This window comes from Symphalangus syndactylus, chromosome 1, assembly GCF_028878055.3.
Source record: "Symphalangus syndactylus isolate Jambi chromosome 1, NHGRI_mSymSyn1-v2.1_pri, whole genome shotgun sequence".
NCBI classification, from domain to species: Eukaryota; Metazoa; Chordata; class Mammalia; order Primates; family Hylobatidae; genus Symphalangus; species Symphalangus syndactylus.
In genome coordinates this window covers 59424239-59438785 of record NC_072423.2, presented here as the reverse complement: position 1 = coordinate 59438785, position 14547 = coordinate 59424239, and the positions used below count along the sequence as shown (strand labels likewise).

The 14547-nt window shown below is 36.8% G+C and overlaps 1 protein-coding gene across 1 annotated transcript in view; it reads right to left on the bottom strand.

Annotated features, from left to right (window-relative positions):
• Positions 1 to 12873, bottom strand: part of CHST9 (carbohydrate sulfotransferase 9) — a 279935-nt gene extending 267062 nt beyond the window's left edge. The window contains exon 1 of the mRNA XM_063612667.1: positions 12683 to 12873. The gene's annotated coding sequence lies outside the window, so the exon portion shown is untranslated. The remainder of the gene's footprint in view (positions 1 to 12682) is intronic.
• Between the last annotated feature and the right edge of the window lie 1674 nt (positions 12874 to 14547).

Below are 14547 nucleotides of genomic sequence, written 5' to 3'. Positions count from 1 at the left end.
TAAGAACATGCTCTATCTCCACAACAATTTGCTACTATTTTCTTCTTATTAAAACAATATCAAGTTTAAACTGATTACTAATATTTGTCTTAATATAAGCTGAAGAAGAACTGTAATTTTCTTAATAAGGAGATTCCATCATACTGAATTTGAATCTCAAGATAGTGTAGGCTAGCAGTATCAAGAGACCAGTTCTTTCTGATTTTTTCAGAAACTCAAAACTCTCCTTCTTTGCTATTATTTATAATAATTTATCAACTTACTATATGAAATATGAGGGGAAATAACTATCCATATTCTTATCTTTGGTTTATTATATTGTACATAAGATACATGATATATTGTATGTTAAGATAATGGAAGAGCTACATGTTTTCTTTTTATCATATACCAAAAGGCACCACTCTACTTGCTCTGATTAAGTTACCATACATATCTGAAGGAGCCCTAAATAATGTCTTAGCACCATGCAAAGTATTCCTACAGGGACCTGATTAGAAATATTATATCATATGCTTTTACAGTATGAGGAATATTTTAAACATTTATTTTGAAGTTAAAATTTTCCTGAAGAAATAAATTTTTATTTACAAATTTGTAAATATTTTTATTTAAACTCATTTATTTTGTGCCTCTCATAGAACCTGCGCTTGACGGATATTTGTTGACCAACTCGAGAGCTTTGTGTTTTGATATTTGTATACCTGTGTTATTGGGCTGTAAGTATCTGCTTCTAATATATTAGCACTAACAGTGCTTGCCAGTCTTCCTGAAGTTGCAGAGTTGATAATCACACAGGATCCTAAATCTCACTGTAGCCCTGGCCAGATCTATTCTACACTGAAACTGCATTCTGCTAGGTTGTAGATATTTGAGTGAAAATCATCGGTAATCTCATACTTTGTTTTGTAGGTGAGCACCAATGTTTAGGAAAGACATGGAAGAATAAAACGCATATTGCCATAGATGACTCATTTCCCTTTAAAATTTCTCATGTCTAAAAGTTCTCATATATAACTGGAAAAATGAAAAAAATTATTTTATCTAATACATATTGATATTATCATATTATGTATTGTCTCCTATATTGCCTGAAACATATTCTTCTAAGGATAACTTTTTCTTTAGTGTTTATATATAAATTATGGAATTATTATAGAATGTTGGATGAAGATATTTAGATACTTTGGACACTCTGTTAATTAAACAACTTTCAAACATTTAAGCTCACTTCAATATATAAAAATTATTTTATCCTTTGGATAGCTAACTTAAAATCATAGGATATTTTTTCTAATTTTTATTTTGAAAAATGTCTAGCCTACAGAAAATTAGCAATATAATGAGTGGTATATAATCTCTTTATCTAGATGTAAAAATTATTAACATTTTGCCATAATTATTTGCCTATTTCTCCCTTTCTTACACTTAAAACATTTCTTTTCGCTGAACCATTTGAAAGTTGCAGATATGAGATTTCACTTCTAAATACTTTCAAATATATCCTCTCCCTAAAGACACATTCTTCCATATAACCCCAATATGATGATCACACTCAAGAAATTGAACGAGGATGTAATACTGTTATATGAGCTATAGCCCAAATTCACATTCCTTCCATTGTCCAAATATTATCCTTTATAGATTTTTTTCATCCAGAATCTAATCAAGAAGGATGGATGTCTTGCAATTAGTTGCCAGGTCTCCTAGTCTCCGTTAATCCTGAACAATATTTCAGGCTTTTTTTGTTAATCACATTGGCATTTTTAAAGTGTCCAGGTTAGTTGTAGTGAAGAAAATCTACCAGTTTAGATTTGCCTGATTGTTTGTTTCCTCATGATTAGACTCAGGTTAAACATTTTTAGCAGAATACTTCAGAAGAGACTTTTGTGTCATTCTTCATGTATCATAAAAAAAATACATGATTTCAGTTTGTACTACTTCTAGTGATGTCAAGTCTGATCATTTCATTAGCTGGTATCTGTCAGACACCAACCATAAAGGGATGTCCCCCCTTTTCAATTAATAAGCAATCTGTGGAGTGACACGTAGAGATAATGTGAATATCCTGTCCCCCATCAACCATTCACCCAATGGCGGATGACTTTTTTATTATTCTTCTTATGGTGGTTGCAAAAATGTGGCTCTATTATTTCTTTTTCATTATTAGGTTGTATTCTTCAGTGAAACAGTGAAACAGAGCCTTTCCTTCTCTCTACCCAATCTGTGCATTCACACACTCTGGGTTCATGGGTACTTTTCTTAGTCAATATGCTCTAATCCATTACATACATTATTACTCTTTATGTACAAAAGATCCCAAATTTGGCCAGGGAGAGTCTTTTAAATCTGGCTATGTTCTTCTGATGTGCCCTCATTTGTTTTTGAGCAATTCCTTGCTTTCTGGGACAAAATGTTCAAGAGTTTCCCCTAAACTAGTTGAACTAAAGCAAGAAGCCTTTAAATAAAAACAGTGCTAACCCAACTCAGTTTAATGCAGCATTTTGAATTTAGTCACGAATGTTAGCATAGTATCTAAAACATAGTAAGTGCCCGTCAGTATGATACATGTCTTCCTTAACTATTTTATACCTTGTTTGAATCTTTTGTGCAATTCTTAAAATATAAACCTTTAATTTATAACATAGACTTTTATATTACTTTTTCAATTTCACATATTATTTTCTTATTTTAATTTTTGTTCTCCTTTATCTTCCTTATTTTCATATGGGGGCCATATGAATAGTTAACTTTCAGAGGATTTTCGTTTTCTTCAATGTGGTGAAATCTTAGACCACTTCTTAATGCCAGAATGTATACAAACAGTAGAGCATAAAACCCCCATAAAGTGAAGCCTTTTAAAATTCCTGAAATTATCAAGGGATTCCATATGTCACAGGAAGTAATATAAAGGCATGCCTGGGCATTTATTTATTTTGGGGGGTGTAAGAAATTCAACAGACCTGCCTTACTTTCTAAATAAATGTAGCACCACCCAAACCACATGTAAATTATGGAGAAGAAAGAGAAATAGAAGAACGAGGAGTATGATATTTGGAGAGGTCACAAAGAAAAAAGTGGGGAATCATAGCTTACAAGCTTTCTTTTATTACTTATTTATGTATTTTTTATTAGAATGTGAGGGTGGCTATGTGTGTGTGTTTGCATGTGGTACATGTGTACAACTTTGTACATGTGGAGTTAGAGATGTTCACTCAACATTTATTCAACAAATATTTATTATACTTCCTCTCTGAAGCAGGCGTTGTATTTGTTAGGAATACAAGGACCATCAAAACCAGATGGATCCCTATCTTAGTGGTTAATTAAATAATTATACAAATAAATGTGAATTTGCAACTCTTCTAAGCACAATGGATACAGATACATAAATGTGTATATACTTATATGTATTTTATAAAGGTATTTAATTCAATTTAGGGGTAAGAGATGGTTCATTTGAGGAAGTGATATTTGAGTTGATATTTTCAAAGTGTTAACTAAGAGTTAACTAGGGAATGCTTGAGTTTGTGTTTTTAGGGGATGGGGGGATGGGAGAGAGCTGGAATGTTAAGGCAGCTTGAAGAAAGCCAGCCAGCTGAAGCTGAGGGAAGAATGGGAGCATCCAAAGAGATAAAAGTGGAGGAGACTGTCCTTGCTGGGCTACAAAAATCAGGTGCTGAGTTTTGGTCTTTATCTTAAGCAAAGCAATGGTAATTCATTTAAGTGTTATCAGTGGTTGGAAGGTGATAGTTATCATATTTGCATTTTGAATGCAAATATAATATCTGGTATCCCATTGGAGGATGAATTTGGGGTGGGGAACAAGGCCAGGAGATCAGTCACAGAGACATTGTTGTTTTCTACACAAAGGATGGTGAATGCTTACACTTGTGTGATGGCAGAGGCAGATTTTTGTAATTAATTTTGGAGGTCAAAATCAAAGCCTTGGTAATGGAATTGAAGGAGAAGTAATGTCAAGATTAAAACCAGATTGGACTATGGGAACCCTGCACCTTTGAGGTGAGATGAGCAGAGATCAGGAGTTTGATTTTGACATGTTTCATTTGATGTTTCTTTGAGATAGACAAGAAGAAATGCCAGGTATATGAGCTGCATCTACAAGTGGGCAATGTAGAGGGACTTTCTGGGCTGTGATTATGTTTTGTAGAGTGCTCTGCATTAAATATATATCAATAATCTCAAGGCATTCTTACTGGATAGTACTTGGTATATGTATGTTGAGAAACCCCAAGGTGAATCAAAGGTCTGAGGTATTAGATGAACAAGCTCTGGTACCTGGGATTTCAGTGATTCTCAAATTCATTTCTATTCTAAATGCTGTTCTAATTTCCTGATCTGCAAAATCTGAAAAAATGACTTTGCTAGACTTTTAGCAAGTAGCAAGTGGTGTATTTATAGGCTGAAGTTACAAAAGTGATCATGCAAGAGGAGGATTAGTATTTAAATTATTTAACAATCAGCATAATTTGGACTCTAGCTACAAATAACCAGTAAGACTATACCAGTGCATCTAGCTGAATGCCAGCCCTGCTGGAGTAACAAAATCTCATTCTCTGATAAGAAAAATTCCTAATAGAAAATAGAGTGCAAATGTTAGAAGGTAAAATGGTATTGATAGTTACTGCTTTTTGTCCAAAAAATGTCACTAAGACCTAAGCATTTTTTTAATAACTTGAGAAATCGATCTTTTGGGGAAAAAAATTACCCTCCTTCTAATTGACTGTTCAAAGAATCCTGTAAAAAAACTAAATTAATTTAGATGATCATTTCTTTAAAACTGTGCCTATTTAATTTTAAAATGTATTCATTAAAGTATATAATCAATATCATTATTTTACCTAAATCCTTACAGACTATATTTGCTTAAAGTAAGCTAGACCTATAGGTCACCACTTTAATTCCATCTGTGAAAAGAAAAAAAAAAGAAAGAAAACAATAGAAATAACCACAAAACTAAGTGGAATTTTGGGCTTCTTGGTACTGAAATTAATGGAAAAGTAAGTAACACATTCTTCATTTCAATCCACAGTGTCGTCTTACTTGGTTTTCCCATTTTCACATATATCTAGTAGAGGCTTCTGAAATTTCTTTTACCACATTAGCTAGGTATATTTTTCCTTTTCTTAACCATATTCTTTAGTGTTATAGAGTTCAGTTTAGGGTAGCATTGAAGTACTATAGTAAAAGGAGGCACTCTGAACAATGGGAGTGGAATGTGTCCTATCTGTTTACTCTGACAAAGAAGGTTTTCTCTTGTATAGCAGAGTTAACAGTACAAAGAGGAAGGAGGGTTTTACTTTCACAATCTTTCTCTCTATTCCATACAAAAATAAAAAGCAGAATAAAAGGCAGATATTCCAATAAAATTTCACTGCCTATATAGATCTTTGTGCTGTTCAAATGAAAGAAACACCTTATTTTCTTTATCGCCTCCCCAATCCAACAACTTCCATTTCATCTTCTCTGAATCCCCATTGCACCACTATACTCGCATTAGAAATTGTAACAAAAGTAGACCAAATAAAGTTAGGGGTCAGTCTGAGGTTGAATGTTGGGCCATTCAACAGACCAAGAAGCTTCCAGTAAGAATGAACAATACACAGAAAACAATCACAGATCAAATTGTGTTCTGTACAATTGCTGCATCCTCTTTGTAGGAAAAGCTGCCTCTCTTGATTGGGTAAAACATGCCCTTCTGTGTAGAGAATTTTGTGATTGTGTCAAAGCAATTGGTTGTTCACACACATACACACCACACACACATATTATTGACTTCAATCTCAAGTGCTGCGCTTACATTAAAAAGCTTCTTTCTTTAAAAAGAATAAGATATACAATGGTCTAAAAACATGTAACGTGGACCCTGACTGGGAAGTAATCTAAGAAAAAATATCTCACAATTTGATACATTCAGGATGTTGTAGCCAATACTCAAATGACATTTCATATTAACTCTTCATTTTCAAGAGCAGATCTTAAGTTACAGTCCAGTAGACAGAAGTAAGAAAGTTTGAATTTCACTCTCAATTTCCTCCTTGCTTCTGGGATCCTACACCCTCCTGTATGTTGTATATATGAGTAATCTTCAAAACCCTCTAATCTCTCTGCAAATACTGTATATTGCACAAAGAGAAGAGATGTTGGTGTGCTTTTAGGATGTCAACAGTGCACAGGTTAAATACCTCTGAAACAGACAAAATTGACCACACCCCTTCCCCTCAACTTCTAATATGCTAGCACAGGATGCATCTATCACAAGCAATATAACAAAATTCTAATACAGCAGTTTATTCGGGTTGGTAATAGCTTTTGGGCTTTTACTATAAGCATACTTCATAGCACGTTGTTTTGTTGTATAACTTCCAGTATCGGACTAGTGCAGTTCTTTTTTGCCTAAGCATGTTTCAAGGGCATTAAAAATATAAGCCTTAATAATACCTCCTTTCCTGTTTTTTCAAAGCCTAAAATTATGTGTGTATACATATACGCTTTCATAAATATGCACATATATACATATACATACATGCATACATATGTGTGATAATGTCTGTCTCTCTCTCTCTCTCTCTCTCTCTCTATATATATATATATATATGAAAACTTTCAGTGCTTTATGGAGATATACATTTAAGCAAAACTAAGGCCTAAGACAACTAAAACATTATCCAGCATGTACTTCAGTTTGTCACCACTTATTGTCACCAAAAAAGATAGATTCCTAAGAGAAATAAGGACCAGAAGAAGTGAATTTTTATAAAGGTGACAGTGACAGAAAAAGATTAGAACATGACCCGCTTGAGGGCAGTGAAGTCTGTGGTTCTGGTCCATTACAGCCAGTGGATCAGTGAACAAATGGAATGGTCCTACTTAAAAGAAGTAAAGATAGATAGGTAGGGGCACGAAAAATAATCCATGCCTACATAAAAATCTTGGTTATCTAGCTCTATGGCTCTCATAATGGCAAGTAACACCCCTACAGAATATTTTAGGTAGGACTGGGTACGTTCAGGGTTGTCACAAATTATTGGTGGTGGTAGTAGTGGTGTGCTATTGGCTTTTAGTGTATATAGGGGGAGGCAGTCCAATTTAAGGAAGAGTTTTTCTAAAAATATTCCATATAAAGTTTATGTGTCCTATTGAACTAAATGTTATGCATATCAAACTGTAGAATCTGGTACATAATTATAATTAAGAATTTTATTTACATTCCCACCAAAAGCCGAGCAATTTACAATAATAGTTTAATTATTTCATGTACTCTATTTTCTAACTCTAGAATTGATAGACTATAATGTTGATAGAAATTAAACTTAAGACCAACTCAGCACCAAATCAGTAATTTTTATTTTCAAAGTATTTTACTCATTGATAATACGGTGAGTAACCTGCATCTCTTGAAATAGAATTCACATTAGTAACAACATGGAAATGTTCCAGAAAGTAATTTTGCGATTTTAGTGGAAGCATGTCAATGGTATTTACTCTCTCATTTGCAAAATATCATATTTTAAAATTTTCTCCACTCCAAGAGTCTACATTTGACTTGCCAAATTTTCCCTATACCATTAACTTCCTTCTTCCGGTTTTCATCTACAAATAAGTCTGGGTTGTTAGTATCTCAGCACTAGTTTAAGTCTATCCTCATTCTTTCACTTTTGTGCACTTCTTGCACGGGATGTCTTCTGATGTTTTATTTGTCTTAAATTCAAATTTATTCATCATATATTCATATAAGCGCGGACTTTACTATGTGTCTAGTGAAGTTATCCCCAAGCATTAGTAGTGAAATACACATTACTTTTATTTTATTAGTTTTTAAAAATTACAACTATATACTGTAATTATTTATAAATGACTTTTGAGGATAATAAGGGGGTAACCAAATATTTGTTTTTAAAAAAGAGGACAGAGTCTGAGAGGGTCAAGGATCACAGTCTGGTCCACGATGACTACTCAACGCATGAGAGAAGACAGCAAATCACAAGCCTTCTACATATACCTCTGTACTGCTTCATTCCATGACTATCACGTATTAGTTGATACCGTGATGGCCAGAAAGAGTTAACTCCCCTACCTAACTAATCTAACTTTCTAAGAGGTAGCTGGATGAGGAGTCAGGAGACCCAGTTTCTAGTTTCTGCTCTGCCACTACCAGTGTGACCTTTAGCAGTTCATCATGATCACTGTAGTTCCCCATTATTTCTGCAACTGTAAAATGAAGACACAGGAATAAATTACTTTTAAGGTTCTTTCCAGCTCTATTAAAAAATGCATAATCTTGATCCTAAGACTTAGGCACTGATAAGAAGAAATGGATTCCTTTAATAAATGTATGTAAAATTTATCCTGTGGGTCTCAATTATATTTCCAACCACAATATTTCTTTTAAAATATTCAGTCTAGTCAAGTCTTTAAAAAATGCCATGCCTCATAAAAAAGGAAAATGTTTCCTAAAAAAAAAGCATCCCTACACTTTATGTAGTGAGCATATTTATGATGAGAACATAGTCTCTATTCTGAAGGGTACATCTACTTTTCTATCACCATTCTCCTTACTACTATAAAAGTTACAGTTTGGCTGTGAATATTTGAAATAAAAATGATCTTATCTGCTTTTCCCATCATATATTTTTGGCAGTTCTAACCTTCCACACAGAGGTTTTCTAAATTCTAACAGTCTACAGAACTAACAATTCAACAAAATCTATGTCCAACTAAAACTGACTATAAACAAGATGTTTAATGCTATGGTATGAATCAGCTTCTTGCTCAAGTAACTCATCTACAACCAATTTTGCCCTAGAGCTTTTGAAAAACACAATAGAAATCTGTTAAATTGGCAGTCTTGCTGAACTTCAACTATTTTATCTAGCTTGGTCCACTGTAACAATAATTGAGAGGTTCTCTTTGATGAAATGTGTTTTTGATTTGGAGCATAGGTATAGAGATGGAATGGACCAAACCCCTTACTTAGATGGCTTCTTGCTATTCCTTCTCTTGGAAAGGACATATTAATATATAAGGCCTAGGAATGCCATTTAATGCCAAAGACATACGTATGCTTTAGGAAAACACTTAAAAATGCAGTGTATTAATAGTAAGATGCATACATTAATACATTCTTATTTGATTTTCAGGAGCAACCTATTATCACTTCTTAAAATATATTAAACACTTCTGTTACATGTAAAGTGGGATTGAATTTCTCAAACTTTGACTATAAGACTTTTATTTTTGCTGGGAACATATCTAATCCTTAACACATATTCATTAAATAGGTATACAATCTGGGAACGTATCTAATCCTTAACACATATTCATTAAACAGGTATACAATCAAGTCTGGCTTATCTTTCTTTCAATTACATATGATTTCCTGCAAAGTTTTCATACCAGGTTTGCTTACTTCTGCCACCCAGCTTGTTTCTGGGCAGTCTGCCCATCTTCCCCGCCTCCCCACAAATGGGTTTTGGTGTTTGAGGTATGAAAGCTCATTTAAAAATTAACCTAAACACAAGAAAATAATCAGAAAGGCAACTTGCCCACAATAACAATGAAAATCTTGTTTAAACCAAACGTGCAATACATTCCAAAGACAAACACAAATGACTTTTTAAATAACCATGATTTTACATTATCTTTGCCTCTATTTCTCTTATTAACATGAATAATTCAGAGTATTTACTATACATGGTGAAACTGTTTCTCCTCAATAATTCATTTTTAGTATACAGAAAAATAAGATGTAACATGTTCTTATGTAATATCCAAAGGTTTTAATTAGACTATATTTTTAAGGGCAAATTTACTTTCAAATTGTCTGTAGTTTGGGTTTATTCTGTCCAAAGCCATTCTTTTAAGTTAGGAGAATCTTAACGCTTTCAGGGCAAAGAGCAGTATAGAATAGCGTAGCCGGTGACAATACTCCACTTTTTCTTGGTTCCTGATAATCTTCAAGTACATATCAATTATTTGCAAAGTGTGAAAAAGATCATCACTATCTTTTTCCTCAAAAAATATGAAAATGCTTTGGGACCTTGCACCCATATTTGAGTGAAAAGAATTTTCCTAATGTGCTGGCTATGCTAAAGGAACAAAGGATTTATTATGTAATGTAATTTTGAATGATAAAATACCATAATATTGAAGTTCTAATTAGAGCAAACACCCCTGAATGGGAAACCTTTCTTGGATAGGGAACTGAATATCTCAAATCTTGCTTTATTGATGACATCAACCAAACAAAGAGTGTGAATCTATCTGCTGATTACATCCCAACTCATCCAGATTCCCAAATACAAATATAAAGAACACTATACAAGTAAACATGTTGTTCATATCCTATCTCACATCCTATGCTATTCATATGCAATATTGATGTGGGAAACAATGTGTATTTCTTAGGTTTACTGAATTTGGAGTTTGTAACAGTAAGTTTGTCTCTTATTTTGTAAATTCTTCCTTGGAAGATGTTACACTCTCCTGGAAACCATACTAAGTTTCTGAAGTCACAGGGCTTTTTAATGCACTTCTTCAGAGCATCAGATGCTACACTTGTGACCAGGAAGAAAGGAAAAGAAGGTCATCAGGAGGGCCCTGCAGCTGCACTAATTTCTAGCTTCTCTCTGTTAACAAAAAGGTGAGGGGTTGGGGGAAAGCAATCAGATTTTTACTGGAGTATACACCAGCCTTGGCCAAGTGCTTTGAAATTTTTAGAATGTCTTCTTTCATTGAAAATAAAAGAAGCAGAGCTTATAGTGTAATAAGCCAAACACAACAGTTACTGAACTTGAGTCAACATTGGATACCATTACGGCTTTCAGGATAGTCATGGGAATGTATGAAATGAGTAAGTATGTTTTGATACCTGTGAAAATAAAACATTGTGCTGTAAGTGAGTGGGAGAGAACAGATGGTTGGTAATGATTTAAAACATTTATGTTTTTGGACTATCACCAAGCCTCTGTATTAAAAATTATGGTGTTTAGTTAGTACATACCAACGTCTATATGCAAGGTGCTCATTTTTTGGAGGATGGTACTGTAATGAAGGAGATAAAAACCAAATGAGGTAAGAGGAACATTTTTCTCGTTTTCTGGGGGCATTCAGTTTGTGCTATTTCTTATTGACTATATGCAATCTAAATGTTTTCCATATGATGAGAGGATTTTAATTTTTCCTCAATTACTAGTCAGCTGTAAGTGCCTAGGAATCATATTCTGTTTGATCGTATGGTGTAGAATTGTAATATTGTTTTGTAAATTTGATTCACATTGATTGAAGCTCTTACACCCTTTGAGCAATAATAAAAAAGTGGTAGTTCAGGGTGCTCTTGCCCATGAAAAACAATAGCATTCACCTTATCCTCACGTTGGTTGGCAGGCATATGGTGTTATGATTAGGTACTGGAATTAGCAGGTGCCAGGCAACTGAATCAGACAGATAAATACTAAATATGGTCACACTGCATTTGGGTGTGTATATGTGAGTTGAAAAGAGGCCCATGTCCTTCAAACTGAGAGGAATAATAACAATGTAAATAAAATTGTACAAAGATAGATTAATGCAATTCTGAGGTTAAAGCGAAGAAAAATAAACATTGGTAATACTCTCAATTATCAGAAAAACTGCAGAAAGGGAGTCCTGTTAAGCATCCACGGCGTTTTGATTTGGATCTGATAGCATAATAGGGAGAAAAAAGTCACACACACACGTTGTATATTATTCACTTGCCATCGCTTTCAAAACGCTGGGGATTATTCAGGCACAGTATGTTTGTGGGAGGGAGCTGGGGGTGGACCGCAGAGAGAGAAAAAGGAGGAAGGCCTGCAGCTCTAGACTTAGCACCTGTGAACTTAGTTGGAAATAACTCCTGACAGGGATCAACCATAACACCTTCTAACAGAAACATGCTGATAGGCAGGATGTTCAAATGGGGCAGAAGAGGGAGCAGGTAACCCCGTGAAAGTAACAGCAGCAGAAACAAACACACCATTCCTTCTCTCCCCAACCCACTTGCAGCCCCTCCTCATATCGCCCCTCCCAACCCCTCTGCTCTGGCCACGATCGCACCTGGCCTCCCGGTCCCCCTGACTTCCCTCCCACCTCGCCCGCAGCCTGCGCCTGAGCCTGAGCCAGGTCGTGGAGTTTGAGACTGACGCAAAGGAGGCACCCTCGCAGCAGAGATGCTCGTCTTTCTGCCAGACACGCTGGAGGACCGGACAGACTGGCAGCAGAAACTAAAGACTGTTCCTGCCGTCCTCTTTCCAACCTCTGCCTGCCCCAAGCTGGGTCTGACCCCGGAATCCTGGAGTCCAGGGTGCCCCGCCGGGGCGCAGGAAGGCAGCTCAGGTAGCTGACAAGTTCAGGCGGCCGTCCTTCTCCAGCGCCCCCTCAAAGTCAGGATCCCCTCCCGCTCCCGCCCCCCACCTCCGGTCCTCCGTCCATTGAAGTGAAGGGAAGTGGGTTGGAATACTGGAGGTGGGGGAGATTGAAAAAGGAAGAAGCCTCCCGCGTCCCCAGCGGCGAAGCACCTGCAAAGGTGAGGGAGCACGTCGCCGCCCACCAGAGCCCGCTCCCGGCGCGGGTGCCCAGCAGCGCCCCATCATCTGGCCCCTCCAGTGCCCCCAAGCCCCAAACCCAGCCCCAGCGCGGTTACCTCGCGGGCCGCCGCCCGGCGCTTGCAGGTGCCGCAGTTCGAGGAGCGCAGCTTCTGTGGAAACTTCCCCGCGCTCCGGGGCAAACTCCCGCGCACTCCTGGCAGCCGTGAGGTGGCTGAGAGCGGAGCGCAGCGCCGGGAGCGGGGACAGCTCGGAGTCGGGCACTCACCCTGGCCCTGGCCCTGGCCCTGGCCCTCCCGCGTCCGGCCCGGCTGGGGCTGCGGCGCCGCCTCCGCGCCCGTTCCCGCCCGCGTCCGCGCCCCCGCCCGCCCGGGCAGCTCCGCCTCCCTCTTTTTCTCTCCCTCGCCCCCGCTGCCCGCCCTGCCTTCTCCCGCTCTGCCTTTGTGGCTGTCTCGTCCCCTCTTTCCTCTGACTTTCTGGCCTCGCCTCCACTGGCGACTCGCCCTCCCTCCCAGCCCCGCGTACCAGGGCTCAGGTGCCACCCCATGCCCAGCTGAGGAAGTGATTACCTTCGCAGTTCTTTCCCAATTCGCCCTCTCCTCTCCCCTGCCCTGGGGTCTTCTCCTAGCTTTTCTAGAAACCCAGTCCTGAGGGATACATCCATAGGTTAGAAGGCTGTCGCAAACGTTAACTCCAAAGTCAAAATGTGTTTTGCTTTACAGACAGGAGGTGATGTTCGTTTGTTTGTTTGTTTGTTTGTTTTAATACATCAATTATAATAGATCAATAAAGTGCTTGTTGTAAGTATGGCTAAGTTCAGCAGCAGGTTTGTGTAAGCCGGGGCTCCCTCAAAATGAGCATAGTACCCATTTATAATGTTCAAGACCTAGGAGATTTCTCAGGCCACGCATTTCAAAATCGGACAAGCTGAAGTTGGCGGTTTTAAAGAGCTTTGCAAAGACCAACACTAGAATAACATTTTTAGATCATTAAAGGAAACACCAGGCTTTGGGAGGCCCAGGTGGGAGGATCACTTGAAGCTAGGAGTAAAAGGCTGCAGTGAGCTCTGATCCTGCCACTGCCCTCCAGCCTGGGCAACACAGCAAGACCTTGTCTTGAAAGAAAGAGAGAGAGAGAGAAAAGAAAAAATAAAAATGGTTCATTAAGGTTTAAAAATTAGTTCTAAACATTATTCTAGCAACAATTTGACCAAACTAGGGCAAATAAAAATAAATGAATCCTTGATTGCTTATTTTGCATTCAGATGATTTCTATAAATTAACAAAGAAAAACTCAACTATTTTTTAAAAGCATTAACTAGTTAAACCTACCTTATTACGACATTAGAATTTTGTTGTTGTTTTTGCTGAAACTGAAATATTAGCCTTATGCATTTCCAGTAGGTCTTATTAATGGTTTAGGAATAACACATCTGGTAGTAGTGAACTTTGGTTCTTTGAAGAATTACCATTATAGGACTTGTTTGCCTGATGCTGGTTTCTTTTTAAACAGAACCTGATTTATTATTCTGTCACAAGTGTTTTATTTTCATGCATTTTTAAAAATTGGAGTAAAAACCACATTTTTATCATTTTTAATGTACAGTTCAGTAGTGTTAACGTACATTCACATTGTTGTAAAATAGATCTTCAGAATTTCTTCATCTTGCAAAGTTGAAACTTTATCCATCAAACAGCTCCCCCTTTTCCTCTCCCATCTAGCACTTGATAATTACCATTCTACCTTTTGCTTCTATGAATTTGACAATGTTACATCTCTGATATTATTAATATCCAGAATATATAAAGAGCTCCTATAACTCAACAACAAAAAGTCAAATAACCTGATACAAATGGGCAAAGGACTTGAATAGACATAAGAGTTTAATTTTTAAAATTTGTATATTTGCTGGGTTTTTTTGTTTTGTTTTGTTTTATAGATTTCTTTTTATTTCAGCTTAATT